Source organism: Amblyomma americanum, chromosome 4 (genome assembly GCF_052857255.1).
Source record: "Amblyomma americanum isolate KBUSLIRL-KWMA chromosome 4, ASM5285725v1, whole genome shotgun sequence".
Lineage (NCBI taxonomy): Eukaryota > Metazoa > Arthropoda > Arachnida > Ixodida > Ixodidae > Amblyomma > Amblyomma americanum.
This window is the reverse complement of record NC_135500.1, coordinates 137,824,338-137,846,241: the sequence shown is the minus strand read 5'-3', so window position 1 is coordinate 137,846,241 and position 21,904 is coordinate 137,824,338. Positions and strand designations below refer to the sequence as shown.

The following is a 21,904-nucleotide window of genomic DNA, read 5'->3' as shown; positions in this document are numbered from 1 at the left end:
CCCCGTGCCAGCGCAAGTAACGGCACCACTGACTTACGCCCAAGTTGCGGCCAGGCCGCTCATGCCATCAGCATCTCTTTCCTACCAGGCCGCTCCTTCCAACCTTCCTTCGCCTTTGCCTGGGTCTGCATTCCATGTCCCTATTCCAAGGGTACGCCAACGCCCTACGAACCCTTGGCGTACCGCGGACAACCGACCAATCTGCTACTCTTGCGGGCTGCCGGGCCATGTCGCACGCCTTTGCCGCCAACGCCTTCCACCTTCTCGACCTGAACTATGGAACTACTCCTACAATACAGACCAGCCCTCGCCGAGAAATCCGCCCAGTTCCGAATTTGTATCTCGTGACAATCAAACGTACACAGCTCGCCGATCACCTTCCCCTCGTCGCCGTTCCCCGTCCCCACTCCGACGTTCTACCGGCACCGTTGAGGGAAACTAACAGTCGCAGTTCCCGGGGCAAGAACTGCGCTTGGTTCGAACTCTTCAAGTCCTCGGTGTTCTCCCACTAACGTAATTCAAGTGTTTGTCGACGGCGTCGCAGTACTCGCTCTAGTCGACACGGGCGCTGCCGTATCAGTCATCAGTGAAGCTCTTTGCCGTCGTCTTCGTAAGGTGACCACCGCACTTTCCGACTTTTCGCTTCGCACCGCCTCATCACAGCGCATTCATCCCTCAGCGGCGTGCACGGCCCGTGTTCTCATCGAAGACGTCTTATACACCATCGAGTTTATTGTACTGTCTCGCTGCTCACACGACATCATCCTGGGCTACGATTTCCTTTCCACTCATCATGCCGTTATTGACTGCGCCCGCGCGGAAGTTTCCTTTTTACCTCTTTGTGATACCGTCTTGTGTGACGTCCCTACCCGGCCTGCAAAACTCCTCGTCGCCAGTGACACAGACATTCCTCCATTTTCTGCTGCCCTCGTTCCACTCTCCTGTGAAAGCGTTATTAGTTCGACTGTCTTCTTCACACCTTCCGACGCCGCTTCACGCCATCCCTGCCTCCTGCTTCCATTTGCGGTCCTCAAGATCGAAGATGGCCTTAGTGCAATGTACGTCTCAAATCCATTTTCGTGCCCGTCCGTCCTGCTACGCGGCGAGTGTCTCGGTCGTATTGAAGAACTTGATCCCGCGCTTGTAAATACTCTTCCTGCAACGCCTACTTCATTAGACGTTAATGTGCTCAGCTCTTGCGATACAGCGACCGCTTCGACACCACCCGATGTTCTTCAACAAGCTATTGACGCAGATCTCCCACCCGCACAACGCGATCAACTCGCTGCTCTTCTACAGAACTTCACTTCTGCCTTCGACCTTCCTCACACTGCTCTGGGTCGCACGTCTGTCGTTACGCACGCAATCGACACTGGTACAAACGCACCTTTACGACAGCGTCCTTATCGCGTGTCGGCCTCTGAGCGCCAAGTCATTGCTGACAACGTGGACGACATGCTTCGCCGGGGCGTCATACAGCCATCTAACAGTCCATGGGCTTCTCCGGTTGTTTTGGTCACCAAGAAAGATGGTTCCATCCGGTTTTGCGTCGATTACCGTAGGCTTAACAAAATCACGCGCAAAGATGTCTATCCTTTGCCGCGAATCGACGACGCCTTGGACTGTTTACAGGGAGCCGAGTATTTCTCCTCTTTGGATTTGCGCTCCGGCTACTGGCAGGTACCGATGGCTGATAATGACCGCTCGAAAACTGCCTTTATAACACCGGATGGATTATACGAGTTCAACGTTATGCCCTTTGGCCTCTGCAATGCCCCGGCTACTTTCGAGCGCCTGATGGACACTGTTCTTCGTGGACTCAAGTGGCAGACCTGTCTTTGTTATCTGGACGACATCGTAGTTTTTTCTGCCGACTTTTCTTCTCACCTTCTCCGCCTAAAGGATGTCCTCACGTGTCTCGCCGGCGCTGGGCTTCAGTTGAATTTGAAGAAGTGCCACTTTGCCGCTCGAAAACTCACAATTTTAGGCCACGTAGTTTCTAAGGACGGCATTCTTCCCGACCCCACCAAACTTCGCGCAGTTGCAGAGTTCCCGAAGCCAACCTCCCTGAAGCAGCTTCGGAGCTTTATCGGCCTCTGCTCCTACTTTCGACGTTTCATCTTGAACTTCGCCTCTATCATCGCTCCTCTGACCCAGCTCCTTGCCGGCAGCTCCGACCTTTCCGCCTGGACTCCAGCCTGCGATAAAGCCTTTGACACTTTACGCCGCCTTTTGGTTTCGCCGCCCATTCTACGCCACTTTGATCCGGCTGCGCCTACGGAGATCCACACTGATGCCAGCGGTATTGGGCTTGGTGCCGTCCTTACCCAACGTAAGCCTGGTTACAGCGAGTATGTTGTGGCATACGCCAGCCGAACATTGACAAAGGCAGAATCTAATTATTCAGTCACAGAAAGGGAATGTTTGGCCATTATTTGGGCTATCGGAAAATTTCGTCCTTATGTGTATGGTCGACCGTTTTACGTTGTGACCGATCACCACGCTTTGTGCTGGCTTGCCTCTCTGAAAGACCCATCCGGTCGCCTTGCTCGCTGGGCTCTTCGTCTCCAGGAGTTTGACATTCATGTCATTTATCGATCAGGGCTGAAGCATACGGACGCGGATGCTCTTTCCCGCTCGCCATTGCCTAGAGATAATTCGTCTGACCTCGTCTGTGCCTACGATATGTCGACTCTTACAACTATCGACATGGCTACCGAGCAGCGGAATGACCCCTGGATCAATGCACTTTTGAATTTTCTCTCAAGTCCTACTCCCGGTCATTCCTCCAAAGCGCTCGTCCGCCAAGCACACCACTTCTCCATTCGTGACGGTCTTCTCTATCGCCGCAATTATTTGCTTGATGGACGGAAGTGGCTTCTAGTCATCCCGCGTCATCTCCGCGCCGACATTTGTGCTGCGTACCATGGTGACCCACAATGTGCTCACGGTGGCGTATTGAAAACCTACACACGCCTACGTCTGCGATTTTACTGGCGTGGAATGTACCGCTTCGTAAGACATTTCGTGCGCGCTTGCGAATCTTGTCAACGCCGAAAAACTCCTCAGAAGTCCTCTGTTTCGTTGCAGCCGTTACCCTGCCCTGCTCGTCCGTTTGACCGCGTTGGCATAGATCTCTATGGCCCTCTTCCGACTACTCCTGCTGGAAACCGGTGGATTATTGTGGCAGTAGACCATCTGACTCGCTACACTGAAACATCACCGTTACCCTCTGCCTCTGCAAGAGACGTTGCTTTGTTCATTCTCAACAACTTGATTCTTCGCCACGGGACTCCGAAGGAACTGCTCAGTGACCGCGGACGCGTTTTCTTGTGCGACGCTCTCGAGGCCCTACTGAAAGAATGTCGCATCATTCATCGCACCGCTACTTCTTACCACCCTCAGACGAATGGCCTGACAGAACGCTTCAACCGTACTCTGAGTGACATGCTGGCCATGTACGTCAACGACGCTCATTCCAACTGGGACCACGTTCTTCCCTTCGTAACCTACGCGTACAACACTGCGATACAGACCACCACTGGATTCTCTCCCTTTTTTCTTCTTTACGGGCGCGAGCCAACCTGCACAATGGACGCGCTTTTTCCCTACCGCCCTGATGTTTCTGAATCGACGCCACTCTCGGACGCCGCCCAGTATGCAGAAGAATGCCGTCAGCTCGCTCGTTCGCTCACAAAGGAAAATCAATGGCAACAAAAACACCATCGTGACACTGGTGAGGCGCCTTCATATGCGCCCAACTCCCTGGTGTGGCTCTGGGTTCCTGCCACAACCGCCGGCCTGTCAAAGAAGCTTCTTGCTCGGTATCACGGTCCATACCGAGTGCTTCAACAAACATCTCCTGTGAACTACGTAGTTGAGCCCGTTACGCCTTCTGCGGACTTGCGTCGCCGTGGACGCGAAATAGTTCATGTGGACCGAATCAAGCCCTACTACGATCCGTCTGTCCTTTCGGCACCATGAGTCGCCAGGATGGCTCCTTCTCTGCCCGGGGGGGAAACTGTAGTGTGGTAATCTTCATCGATATAACCACTGACATGCGTCGCGTGCTGCCGCTCTCAAGGACGAAGAAGTTGTTCGCTGCCTTGCTCTTTTCGCCACGCCTGACGCTTCGCTGCGAGTCTCCCCTGAGCGGCTGGAATCATCTGGGTTCACCGAATAAACACACCCCTACAATATATATATATATATATATATATATATATATATATATATATATATATAATATATATATATATATATATATATATATATATATATATATATATATAGCGTTATCTGGCTCGGGCGAGCGAGCACGCTCGGAACGGCCGCCCGGCGCCGTTATTGCTTTTATTTATTTTTTTATTGTTATTGAGCACGCAGCGCCCTAGAAGGAGCTTGTATCAACGTTCGCTGCAGGAGCCAGGAATATTACGAATTACTTGCTTCCGCCCGAGCGTATCGCTCGCACGTGCGGGTGGTGAAGGAGGTGGTGAAAGTGGTGAAGGAGGTGGTGAATTTTGTCTCAAGCGCGGGAATGCGTCACATATTCTGCGGCAAAAGACCAAATGAGGAGGACAAGAAATGGATATAGATAACATGTCGTCTTCGAGTCTCCACTCCGGGGCTCAAGCCCAGTGACCTCCAAGCCCGTTGATTACGACCGTTCAGCCAAGAATACCCACCACGTACACTTTTTCCAGGACTAATACGTTTTTGGACCTCTTTCCAGCACGGATTAAAGCAAGTGCAGGCTTTATCTGGTGCGGAGTACCGGCACCAAACAATACCCCTGTCACACGGGCACTTTCGATCTTCATTGAGTCAATGCTCATCGAACTCAATGCAGATCGACGGTTGTCACACGGCTACTTTCAAGCGCAATCGAGCTCGATCCTGCTTGACTCGATGCCGATTCGTCAAGAGTGCTTGAGGTTCCAAGCACAATCGAAAACACTCTCGCTCTCATAACGCTATAAAAATAAACACAAGTTGTAATTGTTTAAAATGTAATACAGAACATTTTTCAGGTACTATGCCTGCTTATATGCAAGCATTTGAAAATAATCTCTACACCACGCTCCAAACTTCGCCGTCAGTGTAAACAAAGATGGCGTCCTCCTGCTCGTCGGCGCGGAGACTGTGGAGCGAGCGCGAGACAGCCGCTCTCATCGACTGCTGGCAGGACCGCCTAAATGATTTGCGGCGCCAGAAGAGAAACGCCGCAGTCTATGCAGAAATCGCGGAGGCGTTGCGGACCCTCGGGTTCCATCGCACAGCAGCAGAGGTGCGCCACAAGTTTAGAAACGTGACGCAGATGCGCAGATGTACCGATTTGGCTGCGGATTTGGCTGCCGCTTCCTCCAACTGCAGTGTTGCCGGACATCGCCATGTTATGACTGTATTTTAAGAGACAGGCAAGACACCCTCCATATTAGTCCTAAATTATTAACTCCGCAGACGCAGAGCCCTAAGCATAACGCGCAATCAGGAGAGTACAAATGGCATTGACTTACATCTTGCAAAATAATATCAAATCCTCACAGTATTACATAAAGCAAATTCGCCAGCACACTTCTCACAGTACGAGAAGCCAGTGATGTAAAAAGCAGTCTTACATTAGCCAATGATGGAATGACTGAGTTTTGAGACAGGTTTATACTGTATTTGCCTTGGTGTGTGAGCAGAGTTTTATCATTTTTCAAAGTTTAAAAGAAAGCCCAATTCGCTCACTTTAGTTAAACTGCAATAATACTTTTCTCCATAAATCAACCAGCATATATATATATACCAGTGCGTTTATCTGAAGATAGCCCTTAATTCCACGATCCCAGCCAGTATTTGACAAACAGAACGAAGCGAAGGGCAGGATATAGAACCAACGAAATGTAAGAACGCAACACATTCCATAAAAACGCGGCGGCTGCGTTTTTATGGAGGAAAAACGCTAAGGCGCCCGTGTGCTGTGCGATGTCAGTGCACGTTAAAGATCCCCATGTGGTCGAAATTGTTCCGGAGCCCTCCACTACGGCACCTCTCTCTTCCTTTCATCTTTCACTCCCTCCCTTATCCCTTCCCTTACGGCGTGGTTCAGGTGTCCAACGATATATGGGACAAATACTGCGCCATTTCCTTTCCCCCAAAACCAATTATTATTATTATTATTATTATTATTATTATTATTATTATTATTATTATTATTATTATTATTATTATTATTCATTTGGCACAACCCGCTACAAAGCAGCGAAGAAAAGGAAAATGGAAAGACATTGCGCTGCGGCGCCCGACCTGACTCGTTATAGACGCATAACACACACGCCCACAATTCCTTTCACCGCCGCCACGCTATATGGGGCAAGGCCGCGGCCGAGGCGCGGTTTGTCTTTGCGGACAGCGAACGACTACGACACACGGCAGGCAAGTCCTAAACGCGCGCGCACACCAGTTTCCTTTCATATATGACGACACGCACGCGACCGAGAGGGCCGTCACCACGAAGACATATCTCCTCCCACCGTTCCCCTACCGCGAGACACACTGCACGAGGGCACGTATTTGAGCCGCCCATGCAAACACGGAGGCCAGACACAGGCATGGGCGTCGGCCCCGTTCCGTACATTCACGTGCGGAGAACGTTTGCAGAACTGTCACCGATGTCAACACGGACTCGGGGGAACTGGAGCCATCGTTTGCTTGTTCCCCTAGAATGCTTCCTGCCTTTCTAGTGCACCTCAACCCTGCAGGGTAGAATTTGGATATTACTTTCGGCCCCCAAGATCTCTTATGCACACGTCACGGAAATCTACATGCACAGTTTCGTTCATGTCGTTTTCGTCATTGTGAAAGTATTAATGCACTATAGTAGGATACAACTTAAAAAAAAAACAGCAGTTGTTAACACCGGGCCACGGTCCGCGGCGTACTGTATTACTCCGCTATTAAGTCACAAAAGTGAACGAAATCAGCTTTTTAATATTTGACTTTATTAAACAAGCCAGGTACCAAAATTCTAGAGCTTATAACTTTTTTTCTCATGGTTAGCTTCTTGTTTAGGTGACAAGAGAAGTTTTAACAACGGCCTACATTTTTGTCGTGGAGGAATTCTGTGCGCCGGTCCTGAATGTGGGCGGAGCTTCACTGCAGATTTAAGTTGTATCCGACTATAGTGCGGAATACGAATTCAAACCGTCATCCGGGTTTCATAACAAAACTTCGACCGCATCTCGTGGTCACGTTTTCATTTTTTTTGTTCTGTCAATTCGTTTTATTTCGTTCGTGCCCTTCCTCGGCTTCAACACCAGAGAAGAAAGCACAGTAATGCGTGCGCTTACACCTGCAGTCCCTTCACCGAGCGATTACAGCTTTTCCAGTGCGAGGCGCCGATGGCCAACAAATAACGATGTGGTGAGTATGGCTAACCACACGGATCGTCCAGCGTCGGTGGTTCAGTGGTAGAATACTCGCCTGCCACGCGGGTGGCCCGGGTTCGATTCCCGGCCGACGCAGTTTTTTTTTTTTTTTTTCATTTAATAAAATGATACTTCAAGCAGTTTTTTGCCATCAGTAAATGCCCTAAAAGCGCAGACTTAGGATAATAAATCTATGCAAAAAAACCCGCGCTCAGCGAATATGACAAAGTTGCTGGCTTTCGGAAATGCATTTCATCTGCTCGGGAATACTGTGCGCGAGGGTAGCAAGACTAGGGGGGGGGGGGGGGGACGAGGAGGCGAAGGACAGGCGCCTGTCCTTCTTCTCCTCGACTTTTTGTGCGTGTACTTGGAGCGCCATGTCTTTTCCAAAAATTTACTTTTCCAGAAGTACCTTTCAAGACCACTTTGAGCATGTCTGTCTCGCAATGTAAACAATCGCTTTTCTTTTCTGTTTTTCATTTCAGAATACCTACAGCTTACGCAACCCAGGTGAAAAAAAAATCCTAACTGGCTCTAAACTGGTCTCTGGCTTACGGAACAATCCCAGTTGATTCCAACTGAAGCCAACTGTTAACAATTACTCTTAGTTGAATTCCAAGATTTTCACCTGGGAAGAGAATTCAGTTTTTATTTCTAACGGGCAAAGTTCCTTCCGCACACATGACCCGCTTTCAAATGTATGGCACTGTGCTTGACCGTAGGACTACAAAAAGTATGGTGGGGCAGCCTAAAAAGAATGTAAAAATTAAGCCCCTGCCTGTGCCACTACGTATAACAGGCGTAGGCCTACAGTGTGCCTCGCCGTGAGGGGCTCCAAACTGCGGCCAGCTAGAACGCATGCCACGTCACGGGCGCGTCAGCAAAGCCAAATTCAGGGCCAGGAAGCCGGAATGCGCGAGTGATAGAGCGAACACTGTGGCGCGAAGCAACGCACCTTCCCCATGAACGGGCCCATGACGTGTGCGCGCGGGAATTTCAAAACTACGCTTTAGACTGTGCAACGTCTCTGCGCAGCTCCAGTCACAGTACAGGGTGTCATAGTCAACTGCGGGTGCGATAGAAGCGCTTTTTCAAAACATCGTCGTGTAACATGGCAACAACAGTGCAATTTCAGAACACACACAAGACAACACGGCACAGCGCAGCACAGCAGGTACGCACGCACGCTGCCACAAATGTTTCACCCCTTTGTCCTTATCAATAACGATAGTTCCTCCAGGTACGTACTGTCACAGTGCTTTAACAAACTTAACACTTTCAGTGCTCATTAATCGACGCCGATGAATTAGTTGGGTATTCGCTTAAATGGCAGGAAGTCCAATAACTTCAGTGCCAATGGCAGCGGTTTCCGTGTACCTCTACACTACAGTTTATTCCGCCAAAAAAAAGGCAAAGTTTATTCCACGGCTGATGTAAAGTAAAATGTGCAGCCCATTACTCCGCTCTATCTATAGAGATGCTACTGAAAAAAGGGGTGAAAGAAGACTTCAGTGTCATACACAGGACAAGTATAACTTTATAGAGGTAGTAAAACCTCCAACAACAGATACAAGACGGTACAGACGCTATTTTCGGTACAGGCTAAAGCCTTCCAGCGCCTGCGCGTGCATACGCCACATCTTTGTACGCTACATAAGAGAATGAAGGTTTCCCCTCATCCATTTATACTCCGAGGTAAATCGAATGAACAGGGTCCTACTTCGACGAAGCCAGCGCAGCATGCTCCTCGAGAACGGTAACGAATTAACTTGCGCACAAGGAAAGCGTCCGGGCGAACGAATCTGGGGCCAACGGCCTCTTCTTTCCTGCGAGTGCAGTTGGAACATAAATGAATGACGATCAGTATGTCTTCATCGAGGTGAAAAAAAAAAAACTCCCCTTTTGGAGGCGTTCCACTGCTCGACGAATAGAGACCTCCGGCAAGAACGTCTTCGTCGCGCCACATTTCTTCGCGCCATTTCGAAGAAACGAAGCCCCCTTTTAGCTTTCCAGACACGCCGCGCCTCTTCTTCCCCGGTAACTCCCTCCGTACCTCTTTTATTCCCGCTACATCTCCCTCGTTCCCTTCTCGAAACCCTCTCTTTCAACCTTCCCGGGACTCCCGATAGGCTCTGTACAAGTACAAGCCGCTGTACAAGGAGCGGAAAAGACAGCTCCCGGCCTGTCCCGCTTCGCTCTTGTTCTTCTGCCGTCTGCCTTTCTTCGGACCCGAGTACCCGAAGCCCTTTTGCAGCAGCGGCCTCTGCCGGGAAGTGGTGGCGAACGAATGGAAAGCAAAGAGCGGCCGGCCTGCAGCTCCTTTTCACGGGAGGCACGGACCGGCGACCTGCCCAGGGAGACGGCGCCCACGAAACAGGGCGGGAAAAAAAATGGGGGGTGGGGGGAGAAAAGGGAATGATTGCGACACCGCGCTCCCGAGAATGCTGCGGAGTGAAACGTAAAAAGGGACAACGCCACAAACACGAAGGAGAGCACACGGGTATAGACTCGCTTCCAAGAAAGCCCGCCTCGCTTCTATTCCCTTCCCCCTCTTCACGATGACTTTTTTTTACAGCTCCCTTCCTTCAGCGCGAGGCGAACACCTCGTTGTATCGATCGCGTTCACTCGAACGGCTGGAAAGAGGGAAACGCGGGAGCAGCAGCCACCCCCCTCCGCACGCTCAATAATTGGCGGAGCACGCGCGGCCGTTAGAAAATAATAAGGCCCGTAGTTATCTTAAGCCCCCCTCCCGTTTTACGGCAGCCGGGCTAGTTAACGCATCGCTCAACGCATCGGCCGCGCAGGCGACGGGGCGAACGATGGTGTAAATTTACACCCAACACGAGCACGACAAGCACAGCGGAGGTATACCCACAGGCCTCCTCCTATTTATGTTTGCAAACAAAAGCCCGCTATCGTCACTGTTTACTGGTTTTGGGGAGAGGAAAAGCGCAGTAACACTCTCTGTGGACACCTCAACCACGCCGTGAGGCGAGGGAAGAGGGCAGTGAAAGAAGAAGAACAGAGGACGACACGGCGTATCTTCGTCCTTTAGCACGTCGCCGCCATCGAAACACCGTCGCCGCGGCCAGGATTTAATCCCGCATCCTATCTCATCTATCCAACTACAGCCACGGGCCTTCCTCTGCCAATAAATGTTCGTTAATCAATTCATCGATCCATCCCGCGTACTCGTCCTCCGCATATGAACGCCACAGGCAGAGTAACCAGCGAGCCTAATTGATTTAGGCGTTTTTTACGAACCGTTCGTTCCACGTTTCTCTCACGTTCGTTTCGCGTAATTGAGCAGCTTCGGTATAGCCGAGAATTCGTATAATCCGAAAGCATCAGCGCGGACATCCCAGTATCTATCTCTCTGTCTCGCGACAGCTGGCCATGGTGTGTAACCCATGGGCGTGTAGCTTGACCACACTGCCGCCCCCATCAGAACAAGAAAGAGACCATCAAAAAGTGCACAACAAACAAGCTGCTATATAACAAAGCGTAGTGCCTTCCCGTAAGCCCTAGTAGTTAGGCCTGCCGCTTGAGCATTCACCAGAAAGAACATGGAGGAGACATCGGCTATTGCACACACGCGCGTGTGGGAGGACAAGCTTCAGCTATGCCGGGGGTCACGTGTGCGCGGAACGGACTCAGCACTTCGCGTTAATAAACGCCTTGTAATTCGTCAAGCTACCAAGTGAGTTTCCCACAACGTCCTATAGCTCTTCTGCCGCTTCGTTTTCGGCCCCTCTTTCGCGCACAAACGTGTGGGAGGCGCCTTCCCAGGGGGCACTTAACAAGGCCTTCGGATCAAGAGCAACAACCAGCGAGCTTTAACTCAAACCGAAATATCGACCTCGAGCAAACAATATTACGCAACTACTCCGAGCTCCCGGACGTATATAGTACTCGTACGCACACGGCGTAATCGAGAGGCAAGCACTTTCAAAGCACTCGGAACTGCGAGGAAATCCCTTACTACGAAATGAAATAGGGATATCTGGCCAGTGAAACTGGTGAAGAGGAGAGGGGGAGAAACTACAGCACTACGCAGGGTCAGTTGGCAGCAGGGAAGCGGTGTGCTCACTAAATAATGCCCATTATATACACACATGGTCATGTGTAGAAGCCACTTTGGCCAATACAGGTGTCTCAGCGACGATTACTTTCTTCGCGCAGTCGTCATAGCTATTCACGCGTCACGGCGGTTCTGTCCTTCTACAGAAGCGTGCTGTGCCTACACTGAAACGCGAAGACGCGCCAGAGAGCCGTGGTCATGCAGTGTGAGCCAAGCTGCGCGAGATCTTATGCCACGGGCCCCCGCAGCGACGACGCTTCTTTCAAGCCGGCTCACCGGAAGGGCGTGTTTACATACACTGGGATGAAACGAGCGTGTGAGCACGCCAAGTGACAAGCGCCAGCGTCAGAGCACCCATTACCGCCGTCCCTCGACGACACGGCGTTCCGCGAATTTCTCTGTAGCATGGACGCAAGCGCCATCTCGGGATGTGCGACCCCGGGTTCCTAGAAACGGGGCCCAGATTCGGGACGAGCGAGCGAGCGCGAACGGGCCACGTGGGAACCACCAGAGAGCAGCAGAGAAAGAGGGAGAGAAGGATGAAGGGGAAAGGGAAACAGAACACGGTGAGAAAACGATGAAACAAAAGCAAGTGAAACTTGGCGCACTATACGCGAAGCTAGTGTTCCTATATAGCATTTACAGGAACGCTACGCGAAACGAGCGAACAGCGCCATCCGCAGCACTTGCAGGCTGCAGCACACACGCCGCCCGATTCTCTTCCTTCCCGCCCCTCCGCTCGCCCAAACCCTCTACTCCTGTCCCACTTTCCCCATGCTTTCCTTAATTCCCCATTCCCGGGAATGCGCGAGATCATTTATCAGGAGAAAAACACGCGGCGGGGGGAGAGAGGGGAAGAACAAAAAAAAAAACTGAGCCTGGTACCACGTGACCACGCTGATCGCGAAGGGAGAACAAGACACGTGCGACGGCCTCTCGCTACCAGGCCACTGCACGAGCGAGCGACAGAAGAGTGCGAAGTTGACATCACAGACCGCTCCCTTCGCCACCTTATCTGCACTCTAAGAAAAAAAGGAGTGGTCTTACTCCTTTAAGGGGGTAAATCCACTGACGCTGTAGCGACCCCCTTTGGGTGCAAAGTTACTCCTTCGTCGGGGGACTAAGCGCGTACGGAGTAATGTTTAGGCTGTTATCGGGGTAATGTTACTCCGTCAAGTGTCAAGTGTAAGTATAAGCCTTTGATGACTAACGTTACCCTTCCTCAGAAAGAGTAACGCTTAGGCCATGAAGGTGCAAACATACGTTTTATTTTCTGGTGCATATTTGCACCCACTCGGAATAAGCTTATGCTCAATCTCAGAGCGTAAACTTATCCTTGCAAGGGTTACGGTTAAGCCTATCTAATGAGCTTACTACAACGCTGCTAGAGTACAACTTTGCACCTTATCAATGGGTGTAACATTGCTCCGCGAAAGCATATGGTTTTGCTCTTTTAGGTGCACCTTTACGCCGTGTTAGGAAGGGTAACCTTAAGCGTAAACTTACCCTCGCAAGGGCTATAGTCAAAACCTACCTAATGAGTTTATTACAACGCTTCTAAGGTACAACTTTGCACCGTGTCAATGGGCATAACATTGCTCTGCAAGTGTGCATGTTCTGCTCTTTTAGGTGCATCCTTACGTCTCTTTTGGAAGGGTAACCTTAAGCGTAAACTTACCCTTCCAAGGACTGTAGTTAAATTTATCTAACGAGCTTATTACAACGCTTGTAAGGTGCAAATTTGCACCGCATGAGAGGGCATAACACTGCTCCGCAAGCGTGTATATTTTGCTCTTTTATATGTATCTTTACGACTCTTGCAGAAGGGTAACGTTACCGTCCAGAGGAATGTACTAAACCCTTATTACAGTGTATTGTTACATATTCTCGAAAGAGACGCACAGGCACGTTCGCTGTGATGCGAGGCACCCATTGTTGTTAAAAGCAAGGTCGTTTCTGGGCCTGTTAAGGAAACCACTTCACTTTGTAGGTGTGCGCTAATCGTGCATCTACTGCAATGTATAACTCACATTGCAACTCAGCATTATCATACACCTGTAGAACGAAGCTGCTTGCCGAAAAGGCATGATAACCACCTCGATGGCCGGCAGTTCAGAGATGTTTTTCTCTCCCACATTCCTGGTTATGTTAGTGTTAGTGCGATAATCTGTGGCGTGCCGCGCAGCACTTCAGTGTGCACTTCTGCACGCCAGTGATAGAACATCAGTGCGCACGACAGAGTTTATTTTTTTAATGAATTTAAAATTGCAACATAACACAGCAGTCTTCTGCTAACGCCATGATGGCATCCATGCTCCAAGTGAACCTGTGTGAAAAAAAAAAAGATCGTTGAAACATGACGGACAGTGCACACATTTAACGCATGAATTCACCATTAGCGGAAACCTGTCAGTCATCCTCTCTGTAAGGCTTGTTTTCCAACCAAAAGATCTCCAGCCCAAACGACACACTCTCATTCTTCGAGCGAATGAAAACTGCGGATGGTCGCAATCTGCCTGCAGCAGTCTAGGAAGGAAACGGGGGGAGACCGTATTTTGTCATAGTGCGGTGGGGAGTAGGTTGTTCCTTGTTCTGGCCACGGGTGTAGTGGGGTAAAGGGAAGTTAGCGCGAGGGTGTTGTTCAGCAGGAAGTTTTAAGAAAGTGTAGTATGAGGTAGCTCAATACTGCTGGCACAGGAACAAAGGCCCATTTTCTTCTAGTTCCTGCCTAGCCTCTACTGCAGTGCTACAGAAGGTTGACCTTGAAGTAAACTGGAGACATTCCTGAGTTTACTCAGAAGGGGGAACTTGACTATTTTCTTTTCCTCAAACAATGCGAGAGCGTCGTCTGGAAACGAGACCGTTTGGTTGGAAAACAAGCCTTGCGGAGAAGCTGATTTACAGATTTCTGCAAATGATCTGTTTCATTTATGAAATCAAAATTTAAGCTTCGGCAGTTTTGGCCAAAAGCGTGAAGGTGTATGTGTGGCGTTTTCGAATCGAGCATACTGTTAGGCGTAATAAACAAAAAAAATGAACCCCCTTTGGACACCAAATCATCGCAGTGGCTCAGTGGTTATGGTGCTCGGCTGCTGACCCGAAAAACGCGGGTTTTATCCCGGCCGCGGCGGCCGAATTTTCCATGGAGGTGAAATGCTAGAGACCCATGTACTGTGCGATGTCGGTGCACGTGGAAGACCCGCAGGTGGTCGAAATTATCCGGAGCTCTTCACTACGGCATCCGTCATAGCCTGAGTCGCTTTGGGATGGCAAACTTCCATAGAACCAAACATATCTGAAATGCAGTGGAAGTTGGGCGCAGCTCCCACTTCGAAATGGCCTAGTTCTTTATCTACAGTGTTTTTCTGGCTTTGATTCAAAAGGGCATACAATGACCCTGGAACATTTTTACTAACAAAAACAAGCTGAAATAAACATTGTTCAGCTGATGAGCAGTAATGCTTTTGGCACAAGCAAAATACAACTTGAGTAATATCAAGCACCCTCTACAATTTTCCAACCGAAAACCCTCAATCACAGACGGAAATCTGACATTCTTCTTCGAATAGGGAGGGGAGATGTCCCTTTATCTGTTTGAGAGGGAAGTTGTTGGAAGGACACAATAGAGCAGGGCTGCGAACTTGAGGAGCGGGCTAGACAGGTACTCGTCAAGGAATGTATTATTAGACGCCTTTAGCATACCGGGAACACACCGGTTTACCCGACCCCTCCTGCGCACGCGCAGTGGTTCCCCCTAATTCCAACAATGCCACTGCGCGTGCGCAGGAGGGGTCGGGTAAACCGGTATACGTCTCAATTATGCTAAAAATGTCTATAACCTTTCGACGACTTCCGTTTATATCTACAAAGATGGTGACGAGCATCGACTTCAGGTTCTCCCACACTAGGGGGCAGTCCCCCTCACATTTTGGAAAAAGAATACAATGGAGGGCGACTGACTCATCTCCCCTCGCGCTAACTCTTTCATTCAGCAGAGCAGGAAGTGAAAACGCGGTTTGAACTAAAACATCTATGGTCCGCCTGGTCGGGTTCTTGACATAGTTAAGAGAAAACTGACGCCAACCATCCGACTAATGAATTCAGAATCCAACTCCCTCGCCGACCACTCCGAGCGCGCCGACCACCGGATAGCCTTCGAGAAGGTGAGCGTCTTGCACCATGGAACCAAAGCTGTTCAAGATGCGACATGTTGAGTCCTGGCACATCCGGCTAACAAAGGCGGCGATGAATATGACTCCAGGAACGCTCCCCTCCGCGTACGTTATTGGACTGCGCCACGTGCTAACAAAGGGAGAGCGAAGGCAGCAACCCGCTGCTGCGGCTGGCACAGAGTTTTTTTTATATAGTCACCCCTGAAGAAGGGACCGAGTAGGTCCAGAAACGTTGGGCAAAAATAAAAATATTGGTTGGCGTCAGTTTTCTCTCAACTTTGAAAACGTGGTCTGTGAACAAGGGTTTTTGGTTAAAAAACAACTTCCCGTAAGTCAGCTTTCTTGCAATTTTGCAAGTTGTCCATATAAAAGGTTCAACTCCACATCTCACCGCCTGCGTGCAACAAAATCGCATGCGCACTGATTCGTGAGTTTCTGCAACAACTTGCAAAAGTATATGTTAGCTTCTGCAGCAGGATATTTTCCGACTGAAAGCTCTCGTATACAGACAGCAGTCCCGCATTCTTTTTAGAAAATGAAGGTGGGAGAAGTCCCTTATTGCATCTGGTGACCGACTGACGCATTTTGCATTTTGTGGGCAGGGGGAAGTAAGTGAAAACGCAGACTGCGAAAAATGTCTGCTTTGTTGGAAAATATCTTCTAAGTCAGGGGCAAATTTTGCAAGTTGCCAACTGTCATGAGGACTTAGTGACGTGAAACGGCGATAGAAAATTGTTTGCGGGTGAAGCTGAAGCAAGCCCTTAGGGCTTGGAGGGAATGCTAGAGTACGGGGGGGAAAATACGCCGTATTTTTGCATTAAAGTGAAAATAATCCTGCGCGCGTATCTCAGCTTCATCTGGAACAAAGGCACCAAATGAATTTAGGCCTCACAAAAAGAGGCCTGCACTACAGTTCAATTAATTTACATTTAAACTATTCCGAACAATCATCAGGGTTCCGAAAAGAAAGTAGGACTCACCATTTGAAGCACAAAGTCAATATTAGCTGCGCTCATGCTGGAGGTTGCATGCATTTTGCAACGTACACCCGCCGTAAAGAGTTTATGAAAGGCGATTAAACATCTAATCGTTTTGCGTTCAAAACTTACTGCTGGAGATATAAGGGTGCACTGCGCAATTTTCACCGTGAAAATTAGTCTGCGTACGGTGGGCACAGCTGGCAAAGGAAAGGGTTAATTGGAGAGACAGGGGAGATGCCTTTGCCCTGCAGTGGACGTAGTCAGGCTGATGATGATGATGATCTATCCTAATGCATGGGAAGACGATGACAAAATTGAATCATTTTACTAAAAGTGCTATAAAAGTTTGACGACGGGTGTACGTGAGCATAAGTAATTTTTCACCCCCGCCCTACTACCAAATACGAGCAGATAAACGTTTGAAAGTACTTACCAAGATTGATGGCGTCATTGCGACCTATGTTAGCCTGTGGCAGGCTATCAAAACGCGTTATTCGCTCGGCGACTGCGCACCACAGATACAGAATCTGACAGCAGATAGTATGACGCATCGTCCAGAGACGCGAAGTGCAAAGCATAGCTGCCGGTACCAGTCAGTGCTCTCTTGTGGCTACATGGGGGGAATGTGCTTGGCTTCTGCCAGGTGCCTCGATGCGCGCCCTCTCCCCACTGAGGGTGGTGCCACCCTTGGAAGGGGTCGTAGATGCCAAAACCGGTTCTCGGGAGGTGCCGCCGCCATTTTCTTGCATTCCGCTCCCGCCGTCCCGCCGACTCCCACGCTAGACACGGAAGGCGGCATTCTTCAAGGATGCTCTCATGGGAACAGCAAGCAATGAATATGCCTCTTTTGACAATTCTCAAGGAGTGTGTGAGTGATGGACAGAACTTGATTTATCCGAGCAGTGAAGTGATCCGCACTCTCAAGAACTAGGAGGAGTACTTTACAGGCGCTGCCGCGTGGTGTACAATCAATATACACACGATGAAGTCCCCGATGAAATTGCTTACAGAATACTTTTCGAAGGTAGACCGGCCATGCGCAGATCACAAGGAAGCAATAGGCAAAATGCTGATAGCCACCTACACAAAACTGCGGCTGCGCATCCTTCTGCGTCAGTCCCCAGCCACACGTGCTGGTGGTCATGGAAGCAAAACTTGTGCTGGTGTTAGTCTCCTGTAATCTGTGTAATCAGACGCTGTAGTCAGTGCGAACTTTTCGTCTACATGCACAAAAGCATGAGACAAATTTAAGTGTCAGAATCATAAGCTGCATTATGCTTGCAGTGAATCGTCGTTAGTAATCGTTTTGAAGATATTGTATTTGTGCATTAGGGTATTAAATCATTGTTCTTGCTTGCGCCTAAGTCTGTGTTTTGATCACATAGTGTATGCATGACACAGTTTTCCGCCATTGCATAATAGTGTAAGTGGACGTAAGCATGCCATGCGTCCGAACTTGAATATGCAGCTGTTCATTTGGCGTACTTCACTTTCTTTCCGCTATATCACACGTAAGCGCAATGATAGCAAGTTCATGGCGCCGGCATGACAACGACGGCGAGCAGTTGCCCGCCGTGATGGCATATTGCAAAACAAAGAAAGATATCCGCTATACTCTCGCTAATCGTCTCGAAATATCTACTGCATCACCGACTCTTTACTCTTACTTTTCATCTAAACTAGAAAAGGAATGATTATCAACGGTAAAGTCCAATTCAAGCTTTCACTGCAGGGGGGGGGGGGGGGGGGGGGGGGCACCTCATTCCAGGCGCGTCACGCAGCAAACGCGCACCTTGCGACCAGCGTATGCAAGAAAATGGCGGTCGCGCTAGCAGACGACGCGGTTGTCTGGCGGAAGGACGAATGAGTGAACCCACGTGTCCCCTGCACCCTCTCTTCACCACCTCTCACCCTTCGGACCTTGTGCAAGCCGATTCTTTATTCTCTCCGTTTCCTTCTCCGAACCGATGTTGCTGGTTCTAGTAACATTGCCCGTGTATGCTTTCTTGGTATTTACTCACCTCTAACGTTTTACGTACCCTTAAAACAGACAAAATGAGGAAAGACAGATGAATTTGTAAAAATATCTTTCCCTTTTTTCCCCACCTTTTTCGTAATGAGCATAGGTACAAACCGCATTGCGTGGTTAACTATCGGCATTAAAAATCGCCTGTTTTCTTTACTTGCTGAGTGCTAAAAATAGTGAGAAGTAGGCAATATTAGAAATGTACACATGCTCTGCGCTTGTCGTCCCTAACATGGCACCACCTTGCACGCTTGCACCACCATGAAGGTGGTTCAAGAGTGCTTTAACATAAGTTTTCGGAGATATTGCACATAAATTAGAAAATGAGCTAGTCACGCACCTGTAGGGACAAGGCCTGTTCTCGGATTGTGTTTCTGCCGCTTCTTACGTGTACCTCAATTGCTTTTACTACTGCTAGAAAGAAAACTAAAAGGTGACATAGCTCCATTAAATATTAGATTTGCACACGTTATAGAAAATAAGCAACCGATTACATTTAAAATGACTCCATCTGAAATGAAACTGATTATCGTGGTGAAGTACAGTCCCAGGAAAGTAACTTGGCAATTACAGAAAGGTAATCGACTACTGTTGCGTCACTTTCTTCCCGACATTTATATTACCATAAAGGGCCAACTCAAAGGGCCCTTCCTGGGCGTACGCGCTCAGCATTGGCGCTCTTGGCGTACGCTAGAATCGGTCTGCGCATGCACACTGCAGGAGACGCCAGCAAACCTCATCTGACCATGCTAGATATCGGCGCCAGCGCACGGGCGCTCGCGTACGCGTCGAAAGCGGGGTCTGGTTTACAACAATAGGAGAGTCGCGGGGCTCTCGGTGGCTCTTTTCTTCATGGCTTTAAGCTTTTCAGGCCCAGCCCCCCCCCCCCCCCCCCCCACACACACACACACACACACACACACTTTTCTTCGCGGTTCAAGCTGTCCTTTCATCGCCCCCCAACCCCTTCTCTTCACGGCTTGAAATTTTCTCCGTCGGCTCGAGAGGGGAAGAGAGCCTGCGCCACGAAAATGGAGATGCATGCCTCTTTTCGACGCCCGTTCGGCGTACCCCACGAGCGCCGACGCTGGGCGCGTTCTTCCAGGAAGGGCCCTTGTAGTTTGCACTTAACACAAATTTACTGAGACTGGAGTGAACTACAGCGGCCTGCTTGATAATTTGTCCTACGCTGTTAATTTCCGAGAGGAGTTGTTTGTCGAAGCTGCGGTCGATAACCTTCCGATGTTTCCTTGTGAAGCGGTCAGCTGCTGCACTGAACACGCCCTCAATTCATGCGCTACACGGAAAAGCCGTACTATAAGTTAACATATGAACACCTTGCGCCGGTGTTGGGTGTAAGAGGGGGGGGGGGGGGGGGGGTACAGGGCGGTCACATGATATTCTCGGGTGGAGAACTCCCGTAGACGGCGGTGGTAACCCGGATGTGGTCCGGACATGATCGTGCGCAATGCTTCTCTGCAGCCGGTTCGTTGTCACTCGATCACAAAGAAAACACGTCCCCTAGCACCAGTGCCGTCAGGAAAGCTGCACCGTTGGTTACAACTAATTTTTGAAAAAAAAAATAGCTGATTACGTGTGATGAACTGCAGAAAAAGTAACTGAATTACCTGAAACATCGTTTGAAAAAAGCAATCGATGCACACAAGTTGGGCTTCTACCGCACGAGCCGGATATAGGGTTGCTGGACGGCGGAACTTAGCTCTGATCCGCCTTATCTCTGATCCGTCAGGACAGCGGTTTGGCCCAAGACCCTTTTCCCAAGCATCTCACCCTATAAGAGCCGAGCACAAGGCCGGGGAAAATCTTGTAGCCATCAAAAAACAGGCGGGTACCCGGTGGCACTGCGGATCGAACCCAGTACCCCCCGAATGTTAGGCTGATGCTCTACCACAAGGACACCGCTTCGGTACGAAGAAAGCACATTCCAAAGTAACACAAAAATGCAACTGCTTACAAGTAATCAATTACATGTAACGCGTTACGTACAACTTTGGTACGTATCATCAGTTCTTCCATACTTTACGTAGTCTTCTAAGCGCGATTAATTAACGTCCAAGAGAATGTGACAGATATCAAAAGAAAGCAAATCTCAGGACAGCGAATCAAGCCAAATGTATTAAAAATGCAGGTACTTGTTTACTCTCAGACACGAAGACTTAAGCACACATACATATATTCGAAAAAAGATGCATGAAGAGATGGTCTAATGGACCACAGGATGTGAGACACACAGAGATATGTGCGCTTATATGGACGCATTGAAATTTGCTCAATCAAATCATATATACATTTATGTCAATACATCCTAGCGGCAACTGCATTTGACGTCATCCTCGCGGAGCAACATGTAATTAGCAAGAACATAGATATAAAACATAAAACAGTTTCACAACGTCTATTTCATGCATTGTTTGCACATGATCTAGTATCCACACTGACTTGCGCTAGCATTACCACATCAGTCAAAAAGTTCGTAATGCGGGATAACTTCAAACCCCTGACTGTACTCGTACATGTCCAACGCATGATTGTCTAGTTCTTGTCCTGGACGCAAAAGCAAGTCTGTTCCAGACGGCGACACACCATAGCTTTGACGATGACGTGAAAATCCTTTTGTATGAAATTTCTCCAAGCAAAGAAAAAGGCAATTTCGAAAAATCAGCAACTTTTTCACTTCAGCAAAGACAGGAGCTTCATTTTCCCAGCCTATGTGTAGAACATCTGAACACCTGTACGAGCAAGCGTCGACGCTGGCATTTGCCACAGAGAACATTTTCACTTCCTGATCTGTGATGCCAAGTTCAATGCGCACGAGCTCTGGTACATCTGCTGGCTTGACCAAGGACGCATGAGAAGTGCTCAAACTGTCACTGACGACCATAGCTGACTGTTCGTAGCATGCTCGCAGCTGATGCCTTTCGCACAAAGTACGACAGATGTTCCTGAAGTTCCTGCTGCGCGTGCCGATAGTCTTGAAGTAAGCATGCTTTGCTTCAAACCGCATGCTCCAGTACCGGCGTGGAGGACCGAACAATGAAATGAATCTTGGGTAATGGATTAAGTAGTGAATCTTGGGAATGATATGCACATTTGGATATCTGGTTCCAAAATTCTTTAAAAAATAAGAAATTTGGACCTCCAAATAACTGCAGCAATCTTCAGGAATTTCTTCTGCTAAGACTATATTAACTATCTCCCGGAACTGAAG

The 21,904-nt window shown here is 49.2% G+C and overlaps 1 protein-coding gene and 1 non-coding gene across 4 annotated transcripts in view; one reads left to right on the top strand and one right to left on the bottom strand.

The window, feature by feature from the left end:
* Positions 1-21,904, bottom strand: part of mtd (TLD domain-containing protein mustard) — a 199,633-nt gene that overhangs the window by 124,674 nt on the left and 53,055 nt on the right. The window lies entirely within an intron of this gene.
* On the top strand, positions 7,441-7,511 carry TRNAG-GCC (transfer RNA glycine (anticodon GCC)). Its single transcript has one exon. It is a non-coding gene; the product is annotated as a tRNA-Gly (tRNA).